Here is a 22,508-nt window from a genome sequence, read left to right as displayed (position 1 = left end):
AATACATTAGAATCACCCTGCTGAGCTAGCAGTCTTTGATAGCGCATTAGATAGGCTGGTGAGTTCACTTTGCAGGCAGATTTTCCAAGGTTCATCCATCTCTAAGATTAATATAACCCTCTGTTATAACCTCTACAATGTAGTAAGGCTATATTTGCAGACAGGTATTACCTCCTCAATTTTGTATTCAAATCTTAAACTGATCAGTCACATTAGGCTTTAAGTCCCAGGTCTGATGTATATTTATGGATTCCTGATCTGTAGAGATTATTTCTACAGCAAAAACAGCACTGCAGCTTTCAGCTGTAATCCGAAATCTGATTCTGCACTATAAGAACAAATATTTCTGTATGACTACTATCCTGATCACATCTCAAAAGAGAATGAGATTTACTTTTTGCCTCACAGCTTGTTTCTTTATTTCAGTTGACTTTATAATCTATATGTAAAATGTTTCAGTGGTAATTGAATTTGTCCAGAATTTTTTCTGTTGTTTCTAATTTGGGGTTTTTTTTTGGTTTGGTTTGGTTTTTTGTTTGTTTGTTTTTCCTTTCTAATAAGATCCCCTTTTGAATTTGTCATAGAAAAATGGCTATGATAAACATTCAGTGTCTGAGTGGCTAGGCCCAGATGGCCCAATTGAGGCTTGGATTTTTTTGTTGTTTTCCGTACCATAAATAGGGCAAATGGAGGGCAATCAGGAGATGTGGAGAGAACGTAGCAACAGTGGTAATATCTCTGTAATAACATAGTTAAGAAGGGGTAAAAACCTGCTGTGCAACAGCTGGGAAAAAAATGAAAAAATGTGAAAATAACATCCCTCCAGACAACAAGTTCAGAGAAGAAGGAGGGGAGGAGGTGCTGCAGGCATCAGAGCAGAGATTCCTCTGCAGCCTATGCTGCAGACCATGGTGAGGCAGGCTGTGGAGGTCCAAGGTGCAGCAAATACTCACTTGCAGCCCATGGAGGACCCCAGGCCAGATCACATGGATATGTCCTGAAGGCAGCTGCAGCCTGTGGAGAGTCCACACTAGTGCAGGCTGCCAGCAGGAACTGCGGCCGGTGGAGAGGATCCCGTGCAGTGGGGGTTTGGAGAAGGTTATTTTAGATTTGCTCTATTTCTCTTTATCCTACTGTGTTTAATTGACAACACCTTCATTTCCCCAAGCCAAGTCTGTTTTGCCCATGGCGGTAATTTTGGTGAGCAGTCTCCCTGTCCTCATCTGGACCTATGAGCTTTCCATCATACTTTCTCCCCATGTCCTGTTGACGGAGGGGGAGTGAGAGAGTGGCTGGGTGAGCATCATGCAGCCAGCCAAGGTCAACACAGCACAGATAGCAAACCATATCAGTGCAAAAGTCATTTGGCCCCACTGTGGATCTAAAAAATGTAATCGAAATCAACAATCTACACTTCTTTGAAAAATCCCAGACTTTCTGATTTTAACTTTTTTTTCTTCTAGGAGGTTAAGCTTGGAATTTGTGCCGAGTTACATAAGACAGAACCAAAATCTCAGCACAAATGGATCTTTTTCTAAAGACTTCAGAACATATTCAAATAAATCTGAATCTGAATAATTGGGCAAAACAGAAGTCTTAAGTCTATACTCTTCAGATATTAAAGCTGATAAGTATCAAGGAAAGCAGAAAATAGAACCAAACGACACAATAGTATTTTAGCCAGCTTAAACATGCTTGTGGGAGGGGTCTTTCACCATTATTTAAGTTTAGGTCAGGGTAATTACATAGCTGGATTATAAGTACATTAAACAGATACTGCCATCCTGAGAGGAAGAAATACTTCATCTCAGTAGTTATGCAAGTATGCTAAAACTACTTATTCAATGACTATTCATTTTAGGAGAAAGACAGGAATACTGAAAGAAAGTTTTATACTGGAAATCTTGAATGGATGAATATAGAAAAAGTTATCATTCTGCCTTTATCAGTTATTACAGTGTTCAGGGCAATTTACATTTCCCATTTCTAAGAAGTCTTAGGAACTTTCTTAGCATATTTAGTAGTGAGTTATGTATGAACATGCTCTGCTTTAACTTATTTTAAATTTATTTCTGAATAATTTCTGTAAATAGGTTGTGATGGTTTTGTTGGATGCACTTAAAACACAAACTGTTATTGGAATCATCAGTCATAACTTTCTCACGCTCCAGCTCTGTCATTGCAATTTTAATCTTTCATATTTTCAGTGCTAACACTTCTTATTTCCATTCTGAGTAATTTTGCTAACCTCTTGTGATACTTAATGCATCTGAAGGTTGCTGTCAGTAAACTATGCACTGGAATATTAGCAGAGAACAAGTACAAATCGCACTAAAGTTGCTAAAGCAAATTTTGAAACAATAATGAATGGATATCTTTAGCAGTATTTGCTTTTCCTATTTTTTAACTTCCCAGTAATTTGATAGTAGAGTCACAAAATATTGGATTAACTAATAATTGTCTAGTTATCTCATTATGTGCTTGCTTAGGGGAGGTAAATTACAGCTTCGTTAAATAAGAAGTTATTAATGAACCCTATATAATTTTTTCCCCAAGTCTTCATTTTATTTTGCCTCAAAATGAGAAATATGGCACTGAAATGAACCCCAATTGCCCCTTTTTCCCAGTTAACTGTGATTGATCTTTATTTTAGTTTGCTACATCTGCTATTGTAGGTGATGCTATTCCATAATATTTCTTCAGTGCCCTGTGAACTTTGCTCTGCTGTGCAAAGAGATATCCACAAGATCCTGATGTCATTGTTTTTTATTTGACTGTGTCTGAGATGTGGGGCTGAATAAGGATTCAGTGGCAAATTTTCTGAGTGCCCTGCTAAAACTGAACTCTTTTATTTTGTGAAGTCAGATGAGGCTGGCAGTTGAAGAGACAGTGGCACCTGAAGCTATTTGAGAAGCTTTGGCGAAACTAGTAAATGCTACTAGGACAGATAATTCAGACTAAATGCATGGAATGCAACTCTTATTAGACTCAAAGAATGAACAGAAGATTACAAATCACCATGTTTTAATCACTTATTTATGAGCTCAGTTTCAGTGCTTATCTATTCTTAGCCATTTATGCACTTAAAAGTGTTATTCTATTTATTTTTTTTAAGCTTGTTTTGCTATACTTACTTTACTGGTTTAGTGTGTTACAAATGGAAACACAATGAGCTCTTGCGATTTTGCTGAAGATCTGTTAGCTGACTGCAAATTTATATGGGGGCTTGCTGGGGGAGAGATTTTGGGGTGGAGGGGAAGGCACCATTTGTTTTTGAACTGTTTGCACTAGCAGCTGCTAGCCAAATACTTTGATTAAAGAATGTCAGTGGGACTCAGCTTCAAAAAAGTAGCTTTTTGGTTGTGGGTTTTTTCTGGTTTTTTGTGGGCTTGTTTTGTTGGTGTTTTTTTTTAATCACACTGCCAATCTCTTTTTCAGTAACTGTTTCCATTTTCAAAATATTAAGAGGCCCTGAAGAATGAACCAATGAATGTGAACACTAGTAAATCACAAATGAACTGAAAGAAAATTATGAATATAGCCTGGAGAGCTAACTGTCTTTCAGCCAAGAAGTTTTGACTATGTTTTTGGTAGCATTTGGTAGAATAGCTTCATCTAGGGCTATACAGCCTTCTACTGTACCAGCAATAAAGCAAAGGGACTAGGAAAAACTGATAAGCTGTTCCTATAGGAACATTTTTTCAGAAGAGTTGCAACTGACAGAAGAATATGCCACTTTTTCTTTCTGAACCCATTCTAACATTACCACAGGACAGTAGGAGCCATTATAAGAAGAAATGTAGAAGATGAACCTGCATAGCTACTCATTATACCTGTCAAATAATCATGCCATATCAGAAGCTCAGGATCTCCCTCTAGCGGTTTTCAAAAGCATACAGGCTTTCAGGTCCCTGATCTGTTGTCTGCACATAGGTGTCTATGGGAAACCTGTGACGCCTTCAGAAATACTTAGGAAATGAGATACCATAGTGAAACTCAAATGGTACTGTATACCTTCCTATGTGTGACTCAAGCCTGGTATGTTTACTGTTCTTAAAAAAATTCTTTGGAATTGCTCTGGGAAATCACTAGAGACACTTCAATGTATATTTTAGCAGTAATTGAGAAATCATTTTTTCCTAGATGCTTATCTTGAAGTTGTAATAATAAAAATGTTTATTTTTATTATTACAGCCTACTGGCACTCTATCACTAGAATGATATAGAGAATTAATCTAATTTTACTGTCAATAAACTTGGGGGGTTTATTAACATAAGAAAATACTTGTGTAATCTAGATTGTGAAGTGGCTTCTGTAATAACTGCAATCAAAGAATCATGGAATGGTTTGGGTTAGAAGAAACTTTAAAGATCACCTAGTTCCAATCCACCCTGCCATGGGCAGGGACACCTCCCACTAGACCAAGTTGCTCAAAGCCCCATCCAACCTGACCTTCAACACTTCCAAGGGTGAAGTAGCCACAACTTCTCTGGGCAACCTGTTTGAGTCTCTTACCACCCTCATAGTAAAGAACTTCTTCCTTATGTCTAATCTAAACCTAGCCTCTTTCACCTTAAAGCCATTCCCCATTGTCCTATCACTACTTTTTTTGTACGCCCCCTTTAGGTATTGGAAGGCTGGTATAAGGTCTCCCCGGAGCCTTCACTTCTCCAGGCTGAACAAGCTCAACTCTCTCATCCAGTCTTCATAGGAGAGGTGCTTCAGCCCTCTGATCGTCTTCACGGCCCTCCTCTGGACTCAGTCGAACAGGTCCATGTCGTTCTTATGTTGGGGGCCCCAAACCTAAATGCAGCACTCCAGGTGGGGTCTCATGAGAGAGAAGTAGGAAAGGGAGAGTCCCCTCCTAAGACCTCCTGGCCATGCTCGTCTTGATGCAGCCCAGGACACGGTTGGCTTTTTGGGCTGCAAGCACATGCTGCCAGGTCATGTTGTGATTTTCATCAACGAACACGCCCATATTTGATAGATCGTGCTATACGACTGAGGCCTAGCAAAGAATAAGCAAATGTTAGTCTTCTACCCAAATGGCCACAGCTTTAGGTTTTAATAAATTTATATAGTAAGGCTTAATTGGTAAAAGTTGATAAGACAGTATCAAATGGCTGATGAAATTGTTGACCACACCTTTTTTATAGCATTCTAAAATACTTGAAAGAAATCTTAATAGGGAAACTTTGCTTTTTGAAATGACCAGGAAAGCTCTATTCAGAATTGGTTAGAAGGCTTTTTTCTGCCTTGATAGCATATCTTCTAACAATATCACATATAGCGAGCTCTCAGAGTTCCCTGAAATGGTCAACAACTTTCTGCATAGTGTTAGTATCTTAGAATAACTTTTGTTGACTTTAAGAGCCCTGAAAATGATATGGATACATAGGCATATGTTCTGGAAAATAATTAATGTAAAAAAATTGAATGAAATCTAGACTATTTCCTGAAGCAAATTCATTAAAAAGAGGCATCTTTTTAAATGTTAGTGCCTTTACAATTACGTTTTTTATTCACAGTTATGGTTTGGGTTTTTTTTGTTGGTTTTCCTTATTCCTCTTTTTTATTCTTTATCAAGATAGTGTTGTACAATTTTCCTTCTCTAATACTTAAAAGTTGTCCTTTCCTGTATAAATTCAGTGGTGGGTAGGGTTTCTTTTTTTAAACTATTTTTCTCTCCCCTCCTTCTTTTTTCTTTCTACTTTTCTCGTTTTTCTTTTCCTTTTACTCTTTGTTTGTTTCATTTCTCTCTCCTCCCTCCCCCTACTTTCTGTCTTCTTTATTTTTCTCTACACAGAAGTGTACAGAAAAATACAGTATCTCAACTATTTCTTCCCTTTGCCATCTTAATGTAGTTACACAAAATAGCTGTCCTCTAGTCATCATTTTGGCGAGTTATTTTTGCCAAGTTGCTTGAGGACACACATACATTGACTTCAGGGGTGCCAGAATGGAAATAGGCAGATGCTAATAATATGACCTGCAAAATGACCAAGTTACTAAATGGTGTGAAGTTCGGGGTTTTTTTTTAAATCTGGAAAATAACATCATTCTGGAATACTTATCCCTGCATTTTGCATTGCAGAGATAAATATGTCCAATAGTAATGGAAATAGGTATCTTTTCTTTCAGGAGTATATTCTAGCATTTATAACAAACTCTCCTTTGCTGGATCTTTTTCCATCTTCAGGATTTTTTCATTTCTGGCTACTTGCTGACACAGTTATAACAGACAGAACAAAGAATACTCATTGACTTGTGATGGATGTCCTCCCTAAACACTGGAAAATGTAATTTCTAGTCTTTCAGGGTGAGAAATGTTAGGAACTGGTCTTCAGTTCTCAGAGCAGATGCTCTCTGGTCCCTCAATGAGTGCTATGCAAAAGGGTGCATTGCCACCAATGGTTGCTATATATTAACAGAAAAAAAACCCCAAACTAAAATGTTCCACTACTGTGCAGATGAAAGCATGAGTTCTGTTTATTTTGCATGGAATTTCTTGAACCATAGATTCCTATCCTTCTTGCACCAACAAAATCATAAACCCATACTTCACTGTCAGATGCTGATGGGTGTCTAGGATGTCTCCTAGGATCACCACTGGGAATTACAATTCCAGGTGCATATAGAAAATAAACGCAGTGTTCATCTACTTACAAAAATGCCAAGCTGCAGATTGATGCATTCCAGATATAGCTGGCTATGTTACTGAAAGCTCCCTTTAACCTTCTCTTGTACTTTGATTATGACACCTGGGTTTACTCTTGGTCAACAAGTCGTCTTGACCTCATTAGTACCCATTAGTACTCATTAGTACCTCTTTTTTCAGCTGTGAGGTATGTATTCATCTATGGACATACCACGAAGAATGTAATTGATCCACTGCTGACTTAGAAGTCTAAAAGCTACGTGTGTGATTTAGAGCTCAGAAGCCTAGTTAATAGGTAAGTACTGCCAGAAATGGATAAGTGCTACCATAGAGTGTTTATTTCATCCTTCTGTGATGACTTTCATCAGCTAAAACATGCAAAAAACAGGTAAGGAAAAATCCCTGAATATTTTTTCTGGAGTTTTATGAAGTTTAAATGGCCAACAGATGGGTCTGGTGATATGCAGGAGAAGGCAGACCATGCAGTTGGGAGCAGAGTGGGGAAGTGATAGGGATGGAGAAAGTGAGGAAAGAGCAAGATTATTACTTAGCTTCAGTGAGATACAAAATCAAATTAGTTGCATGCAGAATGCCTCATCTGGAAGTGGTTCGTATTAGCAAGTCAGAGTGTCTTCCTGCTCACTTTTCTTATGTGTGTGTCTTTTGCTTTAGCTATTAAACTGTCTTTATCTGAACCCATGAGTTTTCTCACTTTCAGTCTTTCAGTTCTCTCCCACATCCCTCTGAGCAAGTTGTGTGTGATCGAGCACCCGTGTGGTGCTTTGTCACTGGTTGGGGTTCAACCATGACACCAATTCTAAAGTCTAATTACATGAAGAAGCAGGGTCATGCATTCTTCCCACCTAAACTCTGATCTGTCTGATGTAGGCAGCTCTCACCACCAGGCTTCAGCTGATACCTCCTGCTTCTCACCTAGCCTAATTCCAGCTTTCTTCATCCAAAATATGAGGAACACTTGGACCTGTGAAGTAACTGCCTGGAAGTGAAGTCAGCACTTCTTGGTTCTAATGTGTTCCGCAGCATTAATGTCCATTTTTGATCATGTTTCTCTTAACATTAATCATAAAGCCTAGCACTCTGTTTTCCTTCAGGCTACCACATAATGACTGAAATAAAAGAATTCCTAAACTAGATAATTTTACAACCTGCATATGTCCTCACTTTATACTCACATACACATTCATATTGTAATTGGAAGCTGTTATAATATTATTTATATGACGCAATATTCAAACATTCAAATCATAATTACTCATTCAGACATTCACGCAATTGCTATGACAATGGAATTAATACCCTGAGGCATTCTGTGACTTAAAAGTCATTGTTAGAGGTCTCTGAAAATTGAGTGCAATATAAACAGAACAATATAAACAGAACTATTTGTCAGCTGTTTTAATACAATAACATGAATAAAATAGAGCCATTTGTAAGCCATTCAGGAAATTAGAAGAAAAGGTCCTTATCCTGTATATAGTGGTCTTGTTCCAATGAAATAAAGGAGCTAAATTAATTTGTATACCTTAAAAGCAAAGGATTTGCCTATAGGAGGACAGCAGTGGTGAAAGTGTTCAAATCTATAAATTCCAACCCACACAAGGTAATTTCAGATTTTTACATGGAAAACTTTTTTTCAGGTTTGCTGGTGTGGGTAGTACAAGGGACTGGTTACCACATGGTCAAGTAGGAGATCTGTTTAAAGTCATTCTTTGTCACAGATTTCCTGTGTAGAGACCTTGTGAAGATCTCATAATCTTTGTTCGGTTTAGTTCTCTACTTAAGAAATGGGCAGAGCAGTTCAGTCTCCTGGAACATGTTTTTCTCTCTTATATTCCATAGGGAATGTATGTCCCTATGGAAGCCACAGAAGCTAGAGTTTGGTAATCAATCAGCCTCCAAACCACTGTTAATGAAGCATTCCCGTGTCAAGTTTATGTTCTAGTTTTTCCTTTCTTATGTTCTAGCAATTCCAAGAACCCTATGAGCTATGCAAATACAAGCACGTATGCATACATGCTTCTTACTGCTTCCTGCTTACTGCTGTGAACTCTGCCATCTGTGTGGAGTTCAGCATTGATGGAAGTAGCCAGTATGTGAGAAGGGACTTGGACCCAGGTTGCATGTTTTTAAGAAGAACACCAGATATTAATTAATTCTGAGATGTATACAATAGATTTGTCATAACTACTCTAAATATTACTGTAACAGAAACACGTGTAAAATTCTATGCACTCGGAACTATGTTTCTTGGCATGAAAGCAACGGTCTGTGAAATTTAATCAGAAATGGTTAATAACTTTCAAAAATTTGTTAGAAATTCTGGTTACATAGACTTTTTTTTTTTTTTTTTTTTTTTTTTTAAGTTGCAGCCTGTGATGCAGACCATGGTGAGGCAGGCTATACCCCTGCAGCCCATGGAGGTCCATGGTGGAGCAGATACCCACCTGCAACACATGCATGTGCCTGAAGGAGTGTGAGACTCTGTGGGAAGCCCATGCTGGAGCAAGATCCTGACAGGACCTGTGGCTCTGTGAAGAGGAACCCACGCTAAAGGATGTTTTCTAGAGGGACCTGTGGACCTGCAGGGGACCCACACTAGAGTAGTCTGCTCCTGAAGGACTGCACTCTGTGGAAGGGACCCACACTGTAGCAATTTGTGAAGAACTGCAGCCTGTGGGAAAGACTCATTTTGGATAAGTTCATGGAAAACTGTCTCCCATGGGAGGGACCCCATACTGGAGCAGGGGAAGAGTGTGAGTAGTCCTCCCCTGAGGAGGAAGGAGTGGTAGAGACAACATGTGATGGGTTGGCCACAACCCCCATTGCCCATCATGTGCACTGTTGTGGGAGAGGAAGTAGGGAAGATCAGGAGTAAAGTTAAGCCCGGGAAAAATGGAGGGATGGAAGGAAGGCATTTTTAAAAAAATTAGTTTTATTTCTCATTATCCTGATTTGATTGGTAATAAATTAAACTAATTTTCCCAAGTCAAGTCTGTTTTGCCCGTGACTATAATTTCTGAGTGATGTCCCTGTCCTTACCTTGATCCATGAGCCTTTTTTTGTATTTTCTCTGTCCTGTCCTCTTGAGGAAGGGGGGGGGGGGGGGGCGCTATGAAGAAGCTTTGTTGGGCACCTGGCATCCAGCCAAGGTCAACCCACCACACACAGATAACACTTGCACTATTACATGTCTACTCTCATGTCCGAGGCTGAGGCTTCTTGTGTGGACTGTTAACAGGGGATCTGGCCTTCACTGTGGCAACTGATGTGATCTTTCCAGGGAGACCCCCCAGACCAAATCCTGGAAGGGTGTCAGCCTGCACTCTCCTTGAGAGGCATTTTGTATCATTGTATTAGGGTGATATAAAGAAATTCATGGCTGGAAGTGTGGTACCAAGGAGTTTCAGGAAATTAACAAATAGCTTCTTAGCACTTAGTATTTGTACTGGGTCTTGTCATAAATTGCGACCACAACGGATCATAATCCAATTAAAATTTTATTAATTATAGCAAGTAGAATATGAGCAAAAACAGCGCTGGACGACAGGGGAGTCTGCGCTCCGCCACTGCCGTGCTGAGCAGTTCAAACAGTCCCTTTTTATACATCTTTACTTCCGTGTTCATGAAGTAGTGGAGGTACTCTGCGCATGCTTCAGTTGTTGTTAGGGGGTCGTTTTCTACCTCCTGGTGGTCGTTGAGGCCGAAGTAAGAAGTCTTTCTCCTTTATCCCATAGTTGACCCCTCATTCACATGTCCTTATCTGGGGTTGTTTGTCCTGTTTCTGTCGGTTCCTGGAAGTCTGGCAGTTATCTCGCGATTGTGGTTATCTTATCTTACTCAAGCAGTGTCCGAGTTTCTGTCGGTTCCTGGAAGTCTGGCGGTTATCTCGCGATTGTGGTTATCTTATCTTACTCAAGCAGTGTCCGAGTTTCTGTCTGCATAAGCGATTTCACATCTTTGTTGCCTAACCTTTACATTGAGCTTAACATAAATCTTAATAAACAATATCCTAGTCCATAGTTTCTCACAGTCTGGTTGGGATGGAGTTAATGTTCTTCATGTATGGTGCTGTGATTTGCATACATGACTAAAACAGTTGATAATGCACTGGTTTTAACTGTTGCTGAACAGTGCTTTCACAGTGTGAACATTTTCTTTTACATCCCTTCCCAGCATTGAGTAGACTTGGGGTAGGCAACAGGTTGGGAGGGGACAGCTGACCTCTACTGTCCAAAGATGACATGCTCAGCAGTAAAAGCTCAGGGAAAGGAGGAGGAATGGTGGGGCATTCCTGATTATGGCTTTTGCCTTTCCAAGCAACTGTACACACCCTGAGGCCCTGCTTCCCAGGAAGTCCCTGGACATTTGTCTGCTGATGGGAAATTCTCTTTCTACTTTGCTTACATGTGCCCCTTTTGCTTTCCTTATTAATATGTCTCAATCTTGATTGATGGGTCTTCTTGCTTTCCTTCTATTTTCTCCCCATCCCCTGTGGGGGGTGAGTAGGAGAGAGGCAGGATGAGTGTTTGGTTTCTAGGCAGGATCAGCCCGCCACAGTAATGGACAGAATACTGTATGTGAGAGCGTATAGTCTGTTTGCATTTGAATTTAACATATCAACTGGAAATATCTTTCAAATAGTGACTAATACTTTGATTTTGAAATGAAATGAGTTAGGGTCACTATGTCAGTCCCGTTTGTCACCTGAGAAATGGCAATTAGTATATAACACTCTTGTTTCCTGTGCTTGGTGGTACTCTTGTTCTCATGATTGCTAAGAAATGTCCAAACAGAGATTTGGAGGCAGAATTTCAGGACAAAATGTAACCCAAGTTCAAATGGGAAACAAAGTGGAACAAGTCAGGCACAGAATCATGCTAATTTGAGCCCTACTAGCTGAACTAGAGAGAAAGAAAACAAAAACTGAAAAAAAAAAAACTTTCATGAGCCTGTTTCCTTGGGGGTTTTTTTTTCTGCTTTTGTGTTTTGGTTTTTTTTTTTCCTTTTTTTTATTTTTTTTCTGATTTGCAAGTTTGTTTGGGTTTGGGGTTTTGTTTTTTGTTTGGTTTTTTTTTTTCTGATTTACAGATCCTGGTGCTATGTAGTAACAAACAACATCACTGGCTGCAACATTGTTGTCAATATACAATACTATTTACTTTTGTCACATAAGAGTTAGATGCTGAATATTTGTCCTTCAAACTTGAGCTTGGTTTGGTTGGGATGGAGTTAATTTTCTTCATAGCAGACCATATGGTGTTGTGTTTTAGATTTATAACTAAAACAGTGTTGATAAAACATCACTGTTTTGGCTATTATTGAGAACTGTTTGCAAAGTGTCAAGGCTTTTTCCCACTCTGCACTCCACAATGATTAGGCTGGGAGTGTCAGGCTGGGAGCGGGCAAGAAGCTGGGAGGGGGCAGAGCTAGGACGTCTGACTCAGATTGGCCAAAGGAATACTCTATGCCAGATAGCACCATGCTCAGCAATAAAACCTGAGAGGATGCTGTGTGTGGAAAATCAGCAATTGCTCAGAAACCACCTGGACATGAGTCTGCTTGTGGGATAGGGTGATTGCCTCTGCTCTCTTGGTTGGGTTATGTTGTGTTGTGTATGGTCCTCTTCCTCTTTCGTTTTCTTACTAAACTGTCTTCATATCACCCAATCAGCTTGCTTTCTTTTCCTGTTCTCTCTCCTGTGCCTCTGGGGATGGCGGGGGTAGTAAATGAGCAGCTATGTGGTGCTTTGCTGTCAGGCTAAGTTAATTTACCACAGAATTGAATTCTGTAGCAAGAGGATGAGGGAGCAAGCTTATACACAACTTTTGCTTTTCTGATTCTGTTACTTCCTGCACAACACATTTTCATTACCACTGATTGCGATTTCCCTAAGACTTCCTTTTTCTTTAATTATATTTGGTTACTATATTGCTTATGTAAGTAACAATATGCTAAACCCTCTGGCATAATCTAACAGTTGAAGCTGCAAAATTGTCAGTTTACAATAAGCAGAAAGATACAACTACTTTTGGGACTTTAGCATTTATTACTACTAATTCAGATTATTGCTGATCTTGTTTAAAATGTCTCTTTATCACAGCAGATATCACCCAGAATTACCACCCAGATTATCATCCAGAATCAGAACCACCGTAATATTATTGTTAATAGAAATATAACATTACATGCTCTATAAATTTATGAGTTAGCCCATTTGTGAAATCTTTTTCAAATAACAGAATGTAAAGAAAAGGAGTCTTAAAATTCTGAGGCTTTTTTTCATTCACAAGAAAAATAAAATCCCGATACTGGGTTAACACCATTTTTAAGCAAAGAAAATAATCGCACTGGTATACATTATTTTGGGTAGTTACTGGAGGATTCTAAAGTGTGGTGCAAGTATTGACTGTATGCTGTTTCTGGTTTGGGGTGGGCTTATCTGGACAGAAATCAAGACCTAGAAATGGCTATCATCTAGTGACATTATAGATAGATACCCTACAGAATAAGCAGCACCTATTGTGTGTCTAGTACAGGAACTACAAGACACTTGTGCCTTTAGGCAGCCAGGATACCATAGGCCGTGCAGAATAGAATAGGGAATCTCAGATGGTGCTTAACACTCTGGAGGGTGACATTCATTGCTTTTAACTGTCTGCATGTGATCAAGCTATCTAAACTCTCATCACAGTCGGTGGAGGTGGTAAGTGATTGCTCACTTGTTTGGGTTACCTTGTGTCTTGTGTGGTTTTCTTCTTTACTGACTGCAAAAAAGAGTTTATGATAGCAGATTAAGTTTCAGAGATTCAAATTTAAGTCAGTATGTCTTTTCCATTTCTACCCATGCACCTGAAGTTATAATGAATTCTTAAAACATGATCAAAATCAGTTGCCACATAGTTAGCAGAGCTGGCAGGGAAGAATAGGGCTCTAAAAAATCTCCACAGGTCAGTAATTCACTGTTTTATGGGATAGTGATAAGACTATTTGAGGGCAAGACAAAAAACTCCTCTGAGTGAAACAAATCTTCAAATATTCTTTTTTTTTTTTAAATAAATAATTTCAGCAGCAAAAATAGCAGGTTTCTGAATTTTCATGTGCAAAAGTACTGCACTCCAAAATTTTTCCCTTCTTCCTTCTAGGATCTGTAACTATTTGGGGAGGGAGGGGAAAACACCTTTAAAATGTAATTTTATGCAGTTACACTGAAGCACTAGGGTGGGAGGGGATTAGCTTCATCTTAATCCTCAAAGCTGACTGAAAATAATATATTTATGTTGCCCTGAGTAGAACTGGCAGCAATGATATAACAATTTTGCAAAGAATATGTAAATAATAAAAGAAAACAAAGTTCAACTGCTCTCTAACAATATAAGAACCTGGTTTAGTTACAACTTTGGGCTCTAACTCTATGCCAAAAGTTGAAACAGCCAAAGTTTTAGGCTGGATTTTCTGAAGATGATATTTGGACCTACTTGAATACACAAAAGTTAATATGTCCACATTTTGCACCTGGTACTGATCACTAACCCCACCACCTAAGTTAATCTTCTTAAAATGGCAATTAATTTTCACTACCTTAGCAGATTCGTCTATTTGACCGTTTGCTTTCACTTCTGTCTTTTATTTTTCAAAGTTTGGGGAATACCAAACATACATAGAGTATTAAAAGTAATGGTCCATAGGCATTCACAGCATGGAGGATGGGAGTGGAAGTTTTAAAATGGAAGTTGAAGTTGATAAATAAATTATCTTTATCAATGAAATTGGTAGGTTAAAGTGTTCCAATTCAACCAGGAACATGTGCTGCTGGATGCTTAAGATGTGTCCTGCAGTAGTGGGAAAATGTAGCTTCAGCATGGGATTTCTTCCAGTCAGCTCTGAGAGTTACACAATTTATAACTAAGGATTCCCTAGTTGACCTTTTGGTGGCACTTTGGCATAGTCCCTCATGTAGATGTGAGGTATTGTGTCATCTGAAACAACAACAAAAGCAATTGCTGTTTCTAACACAACGGCTACTATTGCATACTGATGGCTGTGGGTGAATCTGCAAAAAATTCATACTGTGAAAGCTTCGTCCAGGAACAATTTTATTCCTCAGTATTTTTTTTTCATTATCTGCAAGAATTATGTTTCTCTTTTTACTCTTAAATTTATTTAAAAAATGTCTGTGTCAGGTAGTTGAGATATCATGAGAGAATGTCAGCATTATTATCAAACTGTACTGATGTTTGTCATACTGGAAATCAAAGAAAAGAAACAGCAAGGCCTTACCTTAACTTGTGAATATCTAGAAGCACTTACAGGTACCTGTTAGCAAAGACCTTTGCCACAAATTAACACCTAATATAAGGTTAATAATAAAGCCTAATAATTAACAAAAAAAAAAATTAAATGGTTCAGAAAAGAACTTTGGCATTAAAGTAGGTGCAAGAAAACAGAAGTAATCACATAAAGGTTGGAGATGTCGCTTAATTCTTCGTTACCCTTCTAGGGGAGGCAGTTAAAGCGTTACTTCAGGTATATTGATGGAAGACAAAAAAATCCAAGGCCTGCAGCGTTTGAGTCTGAAATCAAATGACAGGTCATGTTCTATGTCATTCTGAAAAAAGCTCATAGGAAGCAGTATTACTTTACACATTCTTAACCTGTTTATCAAAGAGCACAGTTTAAAACTTTCTGGAGATCTAGATAACAATTACTTTATTATGTTTGCCAACTGTTAAACATTGTTTTTAATTACAGCTAAAGATGGAGAGTGCTAAATTTATTTTCTTTAAGGTCAGAGATATCCTAAATAAAGTTTGGCTGTATTATATAGCGGCTTTTCCATTACTGCATAATTTTGTCAGAATTGCCTGAATTGCAACTTTAAAAATAGTATAAAAAGCAGAAGACAGACTATATGCTTTCTTTTTCTTTAAGGGGATAGGAGAAATGATGAGGGAAATAGCATTTCTTTACAGTAGATACCAATCAGATTGAAGAGTTCGGGCACAAAATTAAGGAAAGGATATATCCCTTAATTTTTAGATGAAACTTCTACATTTGGCAAAGTAAAAATGTAAAAAGCAACAGCTGGGATATAACCCAAAAGGAATAAAAAGCCAGTCATAAAGTTTTCCCACAAAATACAGCACATTTTTTCACCTGTACTCTTGGTTAGAGAAGGTGTCAGATTTATTTGTTATGGACATACTCTAGTATATATTCTCTATCATGGAGTTAGCCTGTCTACTGTAAAATTGCAGGGTATTTTCCAGTATTTTCAATCAGAGGACAACGTGTGTCCATAAGAAGCTAAATACCTATAAGATAGGGTGCTTTGTGTCTTTAGACCTGAATGAAGATATTGTCCTCGTACTGAATTTTTGTCCGTTTTACAAATGGAGCCATTATATCAATTTCCATGCTACCTCATTCTGGAAATATTATTGTTAAGATATAGAAAAAAAAAGGAAGATATAGAGGAAAAATAATCAAAAGGACACACATCAGTTCTGATGGCAGCAGGCTCAATTGTGTCCATTTCTGTAGCATATTTTCAGTGAATGAAGAATAGCTTTTACAAAAATCCTTTACTGGAAAATTCTACAGATACTCCTTTTCCTTCTTTGCATTTATACAGATGTCATTATTTTTATAGGAACACTCACAGCGCATTCAGGTTTGGCATTGTGTTTCTTTAATGCTTTCTGAAAAAGTAATAGTTTGGAGAGGTTCCATACACATTGCATGCAAAAGATGGAAAAAGATGTTTAGTTCTTCCATTGAGAATGTACTGCTGATGGGCATGATTTGTTATTCATTACTTAGTCAGACAGACAAAACTGGTTTCCACAGTAATGTCTTATTACTAATTGGAGACAGCATGTGAAACCACTGAGACCAAGCAGAGTTGTTGACTTATGCAGGCATTGGATCAGTCCTGCAGCGAGTAACCTTTACTCTGCCAAGTAGGGACTAGCAAGGTCAGGTTGCTTAATTAATTCGGGTAAAGTGTTTATGCATAATAAGCCCTAAAGATTGCAAAATACAGGGTATTTTGGACTAACCTCCGTCCATATTACTCGTGTTTAATCAAGTTACAATTTTTTCCTTTATTGTTCAGAGACATTTACCTGGATTTTTAGATTCAGTTATGGTTTAATAAAATATGTAGAGGTTGGTTGTTTTTTTTTTCAGTAGTTTTGGTGGGAACAGCACCATTACCTGCTGAATCATTAGAGATCTTCACATAGTGACACCAACACATCTGCCTTCACAGAAATGTTTTTGTCTCTTCTTTGCAAGTATGTCCCAAAATAGTCATTTTGCTTCAGTATGTGGACAGAACGAAACAACGATATTAGCCAATTAAATAAAATAAACAGTAAATTTTGTGATTATTTCTGATTTGAAAAGTAACTTCAAGATACACACACAGCTGGTATGTCTATGATTTCTGGAGAAAATTAAATAGCATAATAAGCTAGGCATACAGACTATCTGAGTTTTGTTTGATTAAAACTCCCAGTTTTTAGAAAGTCAAAATACTTTCAAAGTACTAAATAAATTTTTGTGTCATTATATAATTCACACATGATACTATTGAGAACCATTATAATTTTAATTTCTGCCAAGGGCATATATCTCTTATGACTTACTGTTGAGGCAACTAGATGCCCTAATTTAGTGACTTAAGTTAAATATGTGGAAAACACAAATTGAATCTGGGCTGAATATATTTGTAAAATATCATTTTGATGATTGAAAAAGAAGGAACTATGTAAAAGAGAACTGACTGGGAAGGGAATGATAAAGAAAAATTTCCTTTCCACATGAAATTCCAATTTTTAATGGCAAACTGGAATATTGAATATAGATATTTTTAGAGCACCAGAGAAAATTGAACATACGGATTTTTTTTCTTCCTTCCCAGAAATGTGGGATGTGAAATTTAAGCTTTGTGCTATCAATCACCATTTTATGACTTTCACAGTGAAGTGATTAGGTGTTCTGAAAGACATATTTACTTCTTTCCAGGAATTTCCACTCCACTGGAATATAAATTGTGCAATTCCATTTCATGAATTCCAGTTATCTGAACATGATGACTTCTATTGCTTGTCAGAATTAGTGGTTACTTTTCAGTTACAAATGAAGCAGATCAGGTATTAAAACAATTCTGTTCACTGCTGGAATTGTAATCTTAGACATGGATAAATATTTTTAAGACTACACTATGAAACAGATTCAGTGCTATGTCCCATTTCCCCTATGAAGTACATACTCTGCTGACAATAAAAAAAGGGAGACAATTCTAGACATTTAAAACAAAAGAGCAAGACATTCATCCATTTTATTACTGTGTGACCCAGTATAGTGTGCAAAAGTACTACTGAAGTAGACTATCTAAATACAAAATTCAAAGAATCATCAGTTAACACCTCTTAAAACATTTATGTTCTATTTTTTACAGAATGTAAGTTGTTTCATTTTTCTTCATCTTACTGAAGTTTATTGGTGGAGACACTACCTGCCTCACAAACAACACTGTTTAAAAGCATGGTTCAATGCAGGCAGCGGTACAAAAGAGCTGCATTTTTACCATGTTGCTCACTAACAATCATAGGAATGAACAGCAAGAGGGAAAAAAACCCAAAACCTAAAGTAAAATACCAAAACCATCACCACCACTGCAACAAAGTCAAAAACATGACAAAGCAGAAGTTCATAAGAAATGCCCAAAGTCCTATACTTTGTTGATACTGGACAACATCTCTGAAAAATGATGAACAAAGACAAATAATCAGTTAAATGCAAATGATGAAGCAAGATGCAAAGAGAAGTGGCGAAAGGAATAGTGAGAGGAATGGGGAAAGTTTACTTCAGAATGGTAAGACGAATGTCTCAAGAAAATTATATCATCACTTACCTGATTCAAGAAATCATTTGTTAGCATTTCTGAGTCAGCCTAAAGAGACTTCTGCTACAGGGAAAAGCTGTCCAGTTCACATCGTTTGAAGTCAGATCAGAACTGTATTGAAAACATGTGACTAATGAGCAATCAATTAACTATACATTCAGGATCAATATCAGCAATGCAACACATAGAACACATTTACAAATTGTTAACATCACTAAACACCAACAAACTTCCAAACACCCTCTCTTCACTGATCTGAAAAGGTTCTGTTTCCTTCTCCTCCCCTCCAGTTCATGAGGACCCCTCCCCAGCCGTAGGGCATCTTTTCTACATTCTTTCAAGCTGGCTCTCTGTTTCAAAAGTGTCTTTTTAATTTCTTGTTACTGTTTGATGAACATCTTCTTCAGCTTTATCGGTTTTGGAGAAAAATATTCTCAGAGAATTTTGAGTGTCCCATTCTTACACACTGTTTATGTTCCAATTCTATTTTACTAACTGTTGTTATCCAGGCCATTTTGTCAAGGCTGGGCCATGTGAGCACGCTTGCAGCTTCACAAATTTCACATTACAAATTACAGTATCTAAAATCCTATGTGAAGTCATCAGATAATACTAAATGAGGTGGTGTTCCATTGTTGTATTTACAATGCAATTTGTAAATTACCACAAACTTTTCCCCTTAGAGACAAAAAATATCTACCCTGTCAGTTCTCTCCAATTTAGAATACATAGTAAAAAGAGAAGGACTAGCTCTGATTCAGGCTGAGACAAGTCAATTGATCTATAGATAATTTAAAATGGACAAATGGAAAAGTAATCCACAATTTAACCAGTATTAAGTAACTTATTTCTCAATATTCTGAATAGAATAAGACACTTTGAATAAAGGTGGAAGAATCTGGACATGAAGAATATAAAGGTTAGGAGATATACATTTATTTTCAAGAACTGTCACAGGCCCATTCGAATTACTAGTGGTGACACAACATTAATTTCAAATTGCTGGGAAAGTGAATTATCTGTTAATGCATGGTTTCAAGGAATAGAAGGCAGCTGAAACGTCTGGCATTTCTCCTGCGCTACCAACTTTATATTTTGGCAATACTCATATTTTGTGATTTGATTTCAAAGCTTGAAAACAGAAACGTTGCTTTTGACCTTCACCTGAATCCATGAAAAACAAACTCTAGTACTTGCTGGTTAACTTTTATTTTTAGCTGTTCTGAACAGCACTGTTTCAGAATTTCGGAATACTCAAAAAATTAGATTAATCTCTGTATTTAAAGAATATACTTTAATACTTTATATACTTTAAAAAAGGATATGCTTTAATTCTTTTTTATATAAAGAATATATATTACTATTATTAGCAGTAATATTCCCTAAAGAAAAGTCATAATTTGGGGAAAAAAATCAGGGCAAGACGATCAGACTTACTTAATATGTTGAAGCACTTCCTACAGGTCCTAACCTTTCTTTGCTTCCTCCCACCATTGTTACACTTAATGGAGTTTAGTAACAATAGAAAACTGTAAAAGTTTTAGCTATTCATGAGCAATTCTTTTTCTAAATAACTTCTGCGCTACTGTATTGAACTGCAGTGGGAGAACATTAAAACTGAACACTAAAGTACTATAGAGTATTTTATTATGGTCCACATGTCTCTAGCTGCAGAATATAATTCACTTGCTATTATCTTAGCTTGCTAAGAAGATGGTTCTGGGATGACTAAAAATTGTTAGAACACTCATTTACTAGAAGAACACTGTGCGACAAAGTACAGTATGTTACCATTAAACCAACTCCTTCCCATGAATGAGATCATACATAATTTAAATTGACTGCCAGCTATCTTTTCTAAATCTCCTGAGATAAATTGTGCTGTGATGAAACACTGAATGGATAATACAGTTGGCCCAGTATGCAAACTTCAGCACTTTGAAGTTAAGTGCCACAAATGCTTACGGTTCAAATTTAAACAGTACTTTCTAACAGAAAAGGAAAAAAAATCCAACAAACCAAATCATCGTAACTGCCTTTGCAAATAAATATTTGTCAACATCAGTTCATGAAACTGAGCCTAATGTAAACACGTATGTATACACATGTGAGTGTGTGTGTGCGTATGTGTGTGTGTATATACATACATTTATATATAAAACAGAATCATAAAAGAATAGAATGGTCTGTGTTGGAAGGAACATTTAAGATCTGGCCACTTCCAGGGATGAGGCATTCACAATTTCTCAGGACAACCTGTTCCAGGGTCTCATGATCCTCACGGTAAAGAACTTCTTCCTAATGTTGCCCTTGATGTCTCTGGCAGACGTAATTCTATCACATCTTTGGTTTCCTTAACTTGATCCCTGGCTGCTCTGACTATTTCTCTGTATTCCTCCCAGACTATCCGTTCTTGCTTCCACTCCCTGTAGGCTTCTTTTTTGTTTTGGAGTTTATCCAGGAGCTCCTGATTTCCTACTTCTCTTAAAAAATTAAAAAGATCTGGACTAAAATCACTTATGAAGAGCCATAAAGATATTCTGTGATCAATAAATAAAGACTTATCAAATGAAGGTTTAATAAAATAAATTGAATTATGGAATCTGAATCTGGTATCTTCTGCTCCGTTTCCCACTGCAGGCTGTTCTGTAGATCACAGAGTTGTCAGAGGCTTAGACTATTGAAACAGATGATAATCCACCTGAATAAGAGAGAATCTTTCTATTGACCTTGATGAACTTTGGATCGCTCCTGTACTTCTGTTTCCATGATCTTTCTGTATCAAAAAGATAATAGCAATTGCTAACACTTTAAAGTATTTTCACTACCCTAAATTGCTGCCACTACAAACTATGTCACAATGTTTTTTTCCGATTCCATGTTTTGTGCTTCTCAACTGGAATAGCCTTTGTTATTCTTTATTTTCATTATTACTCTCACTATGACATATCTTTTCCATATACCCTTCATTTCTTGCCAAAGTCTGACATTCTGTCAGCATTACACAAGATATTTATCTCCCTCCAATTTCAGTAATGGTCCTGTAATATATAGTACATCTGTGAACACTGATCTCTAATGACATATAGTTCCACTGAAAATGTCTACATTTTACTACTTGCTGGAACCACTTCCACTGTATTTATGAATGCAGTACTTTTTGTACTTGCATAAATTTATCAAAAATACATAATTGTTCTTTTAGTCATTTTAACAGTTATTTTCCTGTAACTTACTTCCATCTGCTTGTCAACATATTGAATAATTTTCTAGTTGTTTCTGGAAAATATCAGAAGGCAATGAAAAACATTACAGTCAGAAAAAAGTATATTGTCTATGCTCCCCTGTTAATCATATGCAGTACCTACCAATTCTCTAATAAAGCCTGTTTTCTAAGTATAATAATAATAAAGTTGTTCATAGTTACTTTTCATATGGAGAAGCTGGCAACTAAGCACCACACAGCTGCTCAATCATTCCACACCTGTGGGATGGGAAAGCAAATTGAAAGAGTAAAAGTAAGAAAACTCATGGGTTGAGATAGTCTAAGAAGTTTAATAAGTAAAGCAAGAGCCACACACAAGTAAAGCAGAACAGGGAATTCATTCACCACTTCCCACTGGCAAGCAGATGTTCAGCAATCTCCAGAAAAAGAGCTCCATCACAACTAATGGTTATGTGGAAGACAAATGCCATAACCCTGACCAATCTTCCTTTCTTTCTTCCCCTGGGTTTATATCCCTGAACATGGCACCATATGGTATGGAATATCCTTTGGTCTGTTGGGGTCAGCTGTCCCAGATGTGTCCCCTCCCAACTTCTTGTGCACGCCCAGTCTACTCACTGGTGGGTGGGATGGTGTGAGAGGTAGAAAAGACTTCATGTAAACACTGCTCAGCAATAACAAAAACTTCCCT

Source organism: Strigops habroptila, chromosome 2 (genome assembly GCF_004027225.2).
Source record: "Strigops habroptila isolate Jane chromosome 2, bStrHab1.2.pri, whole genome shotgun sequence".
In the NCBI taxonomy this organism is placed as follows: Eukaryota; Metazoa; Chordata; class Aves; order Psittaciformes; family Psittacidae; genus Strigops; species Strigops habroptila.
The sequence above is the reverse complement of the archived record's forward strand: the minus strand, read 5'-3'. Positions refer to the sequence as shown.